Genomic DNA, 8,112 nt, shown 5'->3' on the forward strand with positions numbered 1-8,112 from the left:
GTTTATTTGTAGTGTGTTCCCTCTCCAGAAATGCACTAAATACACATGCAATCCGCGCATTAAAATATGTCAATAAAAGGTTGTCAAAGCAAATACCAGCTATTATCAAAAACAAAAGTAGCTTGACATACCAAAATGAGACAAAAAACGCAGCGTCAAAAACTCATATTAAAAAAAAACGCTTAAAAATGCAATACAAAAAAAAAAACGCAGGTAGCCTCATTTACCCAAAAGATGCAGAAAATCTGCAAAATCAAAACTTCTCCAAATTCTCATCGTGGAAGCTTAACCTAATTTTTATTAGCTTAGTAATTTGAGGCAGAATTTCAGGTTTCTTCAGCACATTTCCAGTTTGACCTCCATCTGGATGCACCTGGTGTTACCGCATTCAAAGGCGTGAATCTGCCACGACCTTCCTGGATTTTCAGGTTGAATCCACTTAGTGCACAACGTCTTTTGGATGTGTGTGAACCCAACGAGTTTTTCAGGAGGAAGACGCTTCAGGACATTTGTCCAGAAGAATCTTCTTTGGTGTCATTTTTGGTCGTTTCTTGCAATGTCTTTTCCCGCAGTTTTTTTTTATTTAATTTTCTATTGCATAAATTTGCGAGCTGCTACCAAGAGGGAGCAGTCAGGACGGTCACTTCACTTCTTTTAATAGTTTTGCATCTTCAGGAACTTGAAAAGACTGAACATATAGTAGTTTTTACATGGAAATTCATATTTCAATTCATAATTCTTTTGAGAGGTTATTTAAAGTTTTTTTCAGGCGGGTTATGGAGCATAAAAGACAATGTGTGCACAAACCCTAATAAGTCACATATCATTTACTGGAAAGCATTTAGTATAAAACCTGACTGTTTAAACAGCATTGAAACTATTTTTCATGGATTTTGACACTGAAAATAAGCTTTTTACACAGCAAAAATAAGCTCTGTGTGACCATACCCTTGTAACTCAAAAGGTTTGATAGAAAACTAAATCTTTAGTAGCTAGTTACTTATGGACGGATTCCTAAACTTCTCATTAGCATGTGCCAGAAAAGCAGATTATCATGTGGGTCACAGTTTACGTGCTCATTTCTGTACCCAGTAGATGGCGGGAGGACCCCAATAACCACTTGCTTTGGTGAGCCCAAGAAATCCCAGTTTCACACAGAGCACACTGAAATCAAAGTCTGAGAGTTCAGAACAACCATTTCAGGTACCTACCTTTTATTGTGGCAGAAATCTGCTCTGAAATCCCCGTCACTTGTGCTGCATTGAGTTTACTGGCAGGCAAATCCAATAAAATAATAATAATCAATAGTTATAGAGAGTTGCAGAGCAGCATCCACCTGACACTACCCGGAACATTCTCATGTGCAGGTGTGAAGAAACTTCCACATTTCTAAGGCTCAATCCAATTAGCAGGAAATGGCAGCAGTAGGGTTAACAATGATCCGCTGCTGCCACATGCTGGAGAATGTGTGCTACTGGGTGCAAAGGTCTTCAATGGCAGAAATCAAGGCTGTTTTTTCATGAGTAAATGCACCCAGATTCAGAAAAAAAGTATAAAATCCAAAATGAGAAATCTGGAAATTTGTAAGAAGCAATGTTTTTTTTCTTAGGCTGGGTTCACATTAAGTTATAGGCAGTCCGTTAGACGGACTACGTTACACCGCGGCATAACGCGGTGTAGCACAGTCCGTTAATGCCGCCATTAAGCCCTATGTCGGACGCATTGCTAGCGCACGCCCACAATGGGCGTACGCTAGGGATGTGCCGTCATTGAGTGACGGACCCTGGGATGCGGGCTACAGCGCTTCCGGGTCCGTCACCGCTAACGCAGATAGAGCATCTGCTAGCTTTATCTGAGCTAGCGCGATCACATTCCGGCACTTGCGTTAACACAGCCCATTTAACGGATGTGTTGACCGGGCTGCTTTAACGCAATGTGAACCTAACCTTACATTAAAGAGAATTGCCACTACTTCTTTATTGATGGCTTATCCTTAGGCTAGGATACGTCATCAATAACTTATCGGAATGGCTGAGACACCCAGCACCCCCGTCGATCAGCTGTTACTGGCACCAGTTGGCACCAGTCGGAAGTTCTCAATTGCTGTCAGAACAAAGCAGCTACTTCAAAATTGCAGCAGCCGGTACTGCAGATCTACCCGATATTCCTTTGAATAGGGGGTGGATCTGCAGTATACGGCCACTGCCACTATATAATAATAATAATAATAATTTTTATTCATATAGCGCCAACATATTCCGCAGCGCTTTACAAATTATAGAGGGGACTTGTACAGACAATAGACATTACAGCATAACAGAAATACAGTTCAAAACAGATACCAGGAGGAATGAGGGCCCTGCTCGCAAGCTTACAAACTATGAGGAAAAAGAGGAGACACGAGAGGTGGATGGTAACAATTGCTTTAGTTATTCGGACCGGCCATAGTGTAAGGCTATAAAACTATAAAAATGTTCCACTAGCATTGAAGAAATTCTGGTCGGTGCCAGTAACAGTTGATCAGCGGGGGTGCGGGGTGTCGTACCCCCAGTGGCATAACTAGGGTCTGATGGGCCCCGGTGCAAGACTGTATAAATTATCCCCCATCCTGATATACCACTGCAAAATGTTCAGTTTGTCTGATTTTTCTCTTTATAGGCATATTTTTGAGTAAAATGTAAATTGTTCTTTTATTCTATAAACTACAGACATGTCTCCGAAGTTCCAAGCAATAAATTTTGTATTTATTTTCTGACAATGAAAAATGGTCAAAATAATACAAAAAAATGCATTGCTTACAGACATCAAATAATGCAAAAAAAAGTTCATAATCATTTAGGCTAGGTTCACATTGCGCTAGGTGAGTCCATCTAACGGACACGTTTTTAAGTAGTAAAAACGCAATGTAACGCACATACTAACACGCCCATAGACTTGCATTGTCTGACGCATCGTGACGCATCCCTAAATTGGTATGCGTTTGTCACATAACATTTTTTTTCTGACGGACCTTGAACGCGGCTTGCAGCGTTTTCGGGTCCGGCCAAGCTAACGCACTACTAACGGAAGCGTTCATTCTGCAAACGCAGTCAGACGCAAATCATGAAAAATTTCCAAATAGGACCACACGTTTTAATAGCGTTTGAGGGTGGTCACATGTGGTCATGTGACAGGAAATGTGATTTCGGCCAAATGAGGAGTATCCCACCCACACATTTCTCCTGAGGCCTACTGCACGTGACAGAGTGTTGCAAGAGATCACAGGAAATGTAAGTACATTTCTATATATTATATATTATATATCTCTGTATACAACATGGAAGTCTGTAATGTCCGTCGGATGTGTGTGTACTAAAAATGTATTGCTTTGTTGCACGCAGATGTCGGATACTGATGTCAGCAGCAGCGTGTCTGCGGTTTTTTCTTCGCAAACGGTAGGCTTGCACTTTAAAAAACCACAATAATGTTGTGTGAAACTCCATTGTATTGAGCTAAGCACGTAATAAAAATCATGTTTTTATTGTGAATAGGAGTCTTCTGAGCCCGAGGCTGCTAGACCTCCCCCCAAAAAACAGGCAAAAACCACAAAGGTACATAGCACACATGTTGAATTTTTCAGGCATAAATTTATTGATCCAATGAATGTTAATTTTTTTTACATTTTACATACACAATAGGTTGTGGCACACGGAGGACACAAAAGAAAGAAGGTCCCTAGCCGTCTGTCGTCGCCACAACTGCCAGTGGTAAATATAAAACTAGAAATATTCTATCCAATATTTATCAACAATCTATCTATTCACTTTCTATCTACTATATCTATAAACTATCTATCAACTATCTATCGCTCCATCTATTTATCTATCTATCTATATCTATGTATCTATCTATCGCTATATCTATGAATCTATCGCTCTATGTATCTATCTATCTATATCTATGTATCTATCTATATTTATGTATCTATCTATCTATCTATATCTATGTATCTATCGCTATATCTATGTATCTATCGTTCTATCTATCTATCGCTCTATCTATGTATCTATCTATCGCTCTATCTATGTATCTATCTATCTATATCTATGTATCTATCTATATCTATGTATCTTTCTATCTATATCTATGTATCTATCTATTGCTATATCTATGTATCTATCTATTGCTATATCTATGTATCTATCTATCTATATCTATGTATCTATCTATCTATATCTATGTATCTATCTATCTATATCTATGTATCTATCTATCTATCTATATCTATGTATCTATCTATATCTATGTATCTATCTATTGCTATATCTATGTATCTATCTATTGCTATATCTATGTATCTATCTATTGCTATATCTATGTATCTATCTATCTATATCTATGTATCTATCTATCTATATCTATGTATCTATCTATCGCTATATCTATGTATCTATCTATTGCTATATCTATGTATCTATCTATATCTATGTATCTATCTATCTATATCTATGTATCTATCTATTGCTATATCTATGTATCTATCTATCTCTGTATATATGAATATGGCCATCCAGTGAAATTGACACTATCAACATAACGTTTTGTGTTTACATAGTCCAAGTCAGCGACAAAAAAAAAAAAGGATTGTTGTTGACGAAGAGCCATTGACTATTCACAACGAGACACTGATCAACCTTGTGGAAGCCAACCCCTCCATATGGGACCAGAGCGACAGCTCCCACCATGACATTGTGAAGAACCGCAAGTTGTGGGATCAAATTATCTGTCACTTTGATCCCCAATACATGGAGAAGTCGACAACCTCAAAGAAAAAAATTGGTAAATATTGGTGACGTTACATCGAAAAATGTGAAAAAATAAAAAAAAATGTTCTATCCTATCAACCTATCCACTTGTTGTCTGCTATCTATCTCTCAATTATCAACTATCTGTACACTATATATCTATCTATACACTATTTCTAAACTATTTTTCTATTATCTAACAACTATCTATCTACTATTTATATATCAACTATCGTAACAAACTATGAACAATTTTTCATATATCTTCAAACTATCTATCTACTATTTTTATATATATATATATTTTTTTTTTTAAATTTAAAGCCGATGCTGTCCATACCCGTTGGAAGTCCATCCGCGATCGCTTTGTCCGTGACTACCGGAACAGTCAGAATGCGCCAAGGGGATCAGGTGGCAAACGGGTGACCCCGTATGTGCATTACGACCAATTGCTCTTCCTTCAAAAAACATTGTCTCAGCGCTCGTAAGTAGAAATAGGTCTGTGTGCGAGACATTTGTTTAAAGGAAAATAATAAAAAAAATTTTGGGGCGGTTACAGCACGATATGCAGTACCGCTGCGCCTAGACCAGCAGAGGAACTGGAGCCTTCTCCAGTGGAACCAACCCAACCTGAAGATGTGTCTGGCATCAGCGAGCCACGATCTGTGGAGAGAAGCACTGTTGCTGCAGGTGTGAGTGCCCGGTTGTAATCACAGCGTGGATGCAAGCGAGCATCACAAAAAGATGAAGCTGATGCAATTATCGTCGATGGACTCCAACGGGTAGAGGACATGTGTCGCAGTGAGCTCAAAGACCTGAGGCGGGAAATTACCGAGCTGCAAGCCCGCGAGTCTGTATACTCTGCTAATGAGTGGAAGCTACTTTTCTTGTCTTATGTGCCGGTCGCTCAAAATATCCCAGCACATAGAAACCTTATGTTTAGACAAAGACTGAACGACCTTCTTGAGGAATTTGTGGGCCCCCAGGAACCCGCTCCATCGGGAACAAGAAGAATGGACATGCTGGCCTACAACCCTCAATATAGAGGCCGGGGTGAAACGAGCGTGGAACCTCATAGACAATGTAGCAGTCCATCATACAGTTGGGCAGACAATACGCCCGTGCAGTACCAAAGTCTTTAGTACTGTTCACTGTCCCTAGCCAAGTGCAATTACCGCGTTGCAAGTTTTTTTTTTTTCTGTTTTTTTTTAACCCTATGGGATATCATATGTTAAACCTGTCTACCAACAGTTTGTTGGAAAAATCCATAAACATTTAGTAAACTGTTTCAAATTTAAGATTCTTGTATGACTTAAACTTTTAACACAACATAACTTTTTACACGACATCAGGTTAAACAACATAACTTTTTACACGACATAAGGTAACTTTTTACACGACATCAGGAAGACTTTAAATTATTTTCACACGTATCTGTCTTGCCATAGAACATCGCCTTCATGTGTGAAGTAATGTGCAAATCGATCACGAATCCTCATTATTTGTGCTGTAGACCGAACTGCATTCGATTCAATGCTACTGAGGTTCGACTCACAATCATCGGGGTCTACCACCTGGGGTTCATGTCTCGCCACAAAATTATGCAGACAGATGCACGCCTTCACAACACGGTCCACATTTTCTGGTTGCAGTTGCATGCAGGTTAGTAAAATCCGCCATTTTAATGTCAAAATCCCAAAGGCACACTCCACATAACGTCTTGCCCGGCTCAAGCGATAATTAAAAATGCGCCTGGTGGAGTTTAGACTACGGCTTGAGTACGGCTTGAGGAGATTTTGTCCGAGTTGGAACGCCTCATCATCAACTAAAACATAGGGCAAACTTGGGCCTTCGGTCCCCGGAAGAGGTCGTGATGAAGGTATGTTGAAACTTTGGCTGGACAAACATCGGCCCATGTTGGAGTCTCTGAAGACTCTGGAATTGTTAGTCCGGCCATAAGCACCAATATCCACAGCAACAAAACGGTACCTGGCATCCGCAATCGCCATCAATACTATAGAAAAGTATTTCTTATAGTTATAGTAGAGGGATCCACTATGCGCAGGTTTCTGAATCCGAATGTGCTTGCCGTCCACGGCACCAATACAATTGGGGAAATTAGCCACATCCTCGAACTGTTGGGAAATCGCTAGCCACATTTCTGATGTTGGTGTTGGTAGCACAAGTGGTTGCAAGTTGTTCCAAATGGCATCACAAGTTTCCCGAACCAGTTGGCAAATTGTTGACTTCCCAAGTCTAAACTGATAATGCAGTGACGCAAAAGATTCTCCGGTAGCCAGATATCTGTCGACATTCAAAAACAAAAAAAAAATTAGGATTTTAATGATCATCTAAAAGGCTAGTTACAATAGAATATACAATTGCTAAATGAACATTAGGCCACATGATACCGAGATCTAGTCTTTGTCAATAGAATGATAAAAAAAATGTATAATTACCTCACAGTCACTACTAAACGTTGCTCTGCACAGATGCTTTCACGAAAAGTGCTGCGATGATGATGTATCTCATCCTTCACATGTGAGAGCAGAACATCAAAGGTCTCAATGGACATCCGTAGATAGCGTTGGAATTTAAAGGGATGATCCCGAAGCTGCACATACAGGGTGTGAAAGGCAACATATGTATTCCGCAAGAAATTCACTTCGTGGATCCAATATCTCCTTTGCGAACTACGCTTTCTCTGCCGAAGTCGCAACCGCATCAAGCGAAATCTAACAAGCTCAGACACAAACATCTTGCTAGCAGAAGTTCACTCAATGCTTTCAAAATGGAGAATGAGTCTGTGCCCACACCCGACAATGACAAAAGGGAAAAAAAAAAAAAAAGAACAACTTTTTTGACAGTGACAAACGCAGCCAAACGGATACTTCGTAACGGACATCCAAATGAAAAAACGCGATCACATGCGTTAACGCTAGCGTTACCGTGACGACGAATTTTTACATATTTTGGCTCCTTTTCTGTACATGCGTTTAACGAATCCGTTTAACGCCATGTACTTGACGCAATGTGAACCTAGCCTTAGAAACAACCATACTAATATTTTAACTCAGGAAGAGTTCAGAAATCAATATTTTGTGGAATAACAATGATTTTTTAATCACAGCTTTCATGCATCTTGCATGCTTTCCACAAGTCTTTCACACTGCTTTTGGGTGACTTTATGCCACTCCTGGTACAAAAATGTAATCAGTTATTCTTTGTTTGATGGCTTATGAGGGATAGTTTGAAGGCAAGTGTAGCTTGTTTGAAGGCAGTGAAGTCGCCTGGAAGGAGTGTTTTTTTCCAACGCCGCTCTGCGACC

The 8,112-nt window shown here is 39.7% G+C and overlaps 1 protein-coding gene and 1 long non-coding RNA gene across 4 annotated transcripts in view; one reads left to right on the plus strand and one right to left on the minus strand.

The window, feature by feature from the left end:
* The window catches only part of SLC39A5 (solute carrier family 39 member 5), a 114,472-nt gene extending 113,081 nt beyond the window's left edge, over positions 1 to 1,391 (minus strand). For 2 of the 3 annotated variants that reach the window (XM_069758397.1, XM_069758399.1), the window contains exon 1: positions 1,212 to 1,391. The gene's annotated coding sequence lies outside the window, so the exon portion shown is untranslated. The remainder of the gene's footprint in view (positions 1 to 1,211) is intronic. The other variant, XM_069758398.1, reaches the window with a different exon arrangement.
* A 2,231-nt stretch (positions 1,392 to 3,622) lies between these two features.
* Positions 3,623 to 5,207, plus strand: LOC138672264 (uncharacterized). Its single transcript, XR_011319679.1, has 3 exons — positions 3,623 to 3,746; positions 4,595 to 4,818; positions 5,109 to 5,207. It is a non-coding gene; the product is annotated as an uncharacterized lncRNA (long non-coding RNA).
* Positions 5,208 to 8,112: the final 2,905 nt, after the last annotated feature.

Source organism: Ranitomeya imitator, chromosome 3 (genome assembly GCF_032444005.1).
Source record: "Ranitomeya imitator isolate aRanImi1 chromosome 3, aRanImi1.pri, whole genome shotgun sequence".
Classification (NCBI taxonomy): domain Eukaryota; kingdom Metazoa; phylum Chordata; class Amphibia; order Anura; family Dendrobatidae; genus Ranitomeya; species Ranitomeya imitator.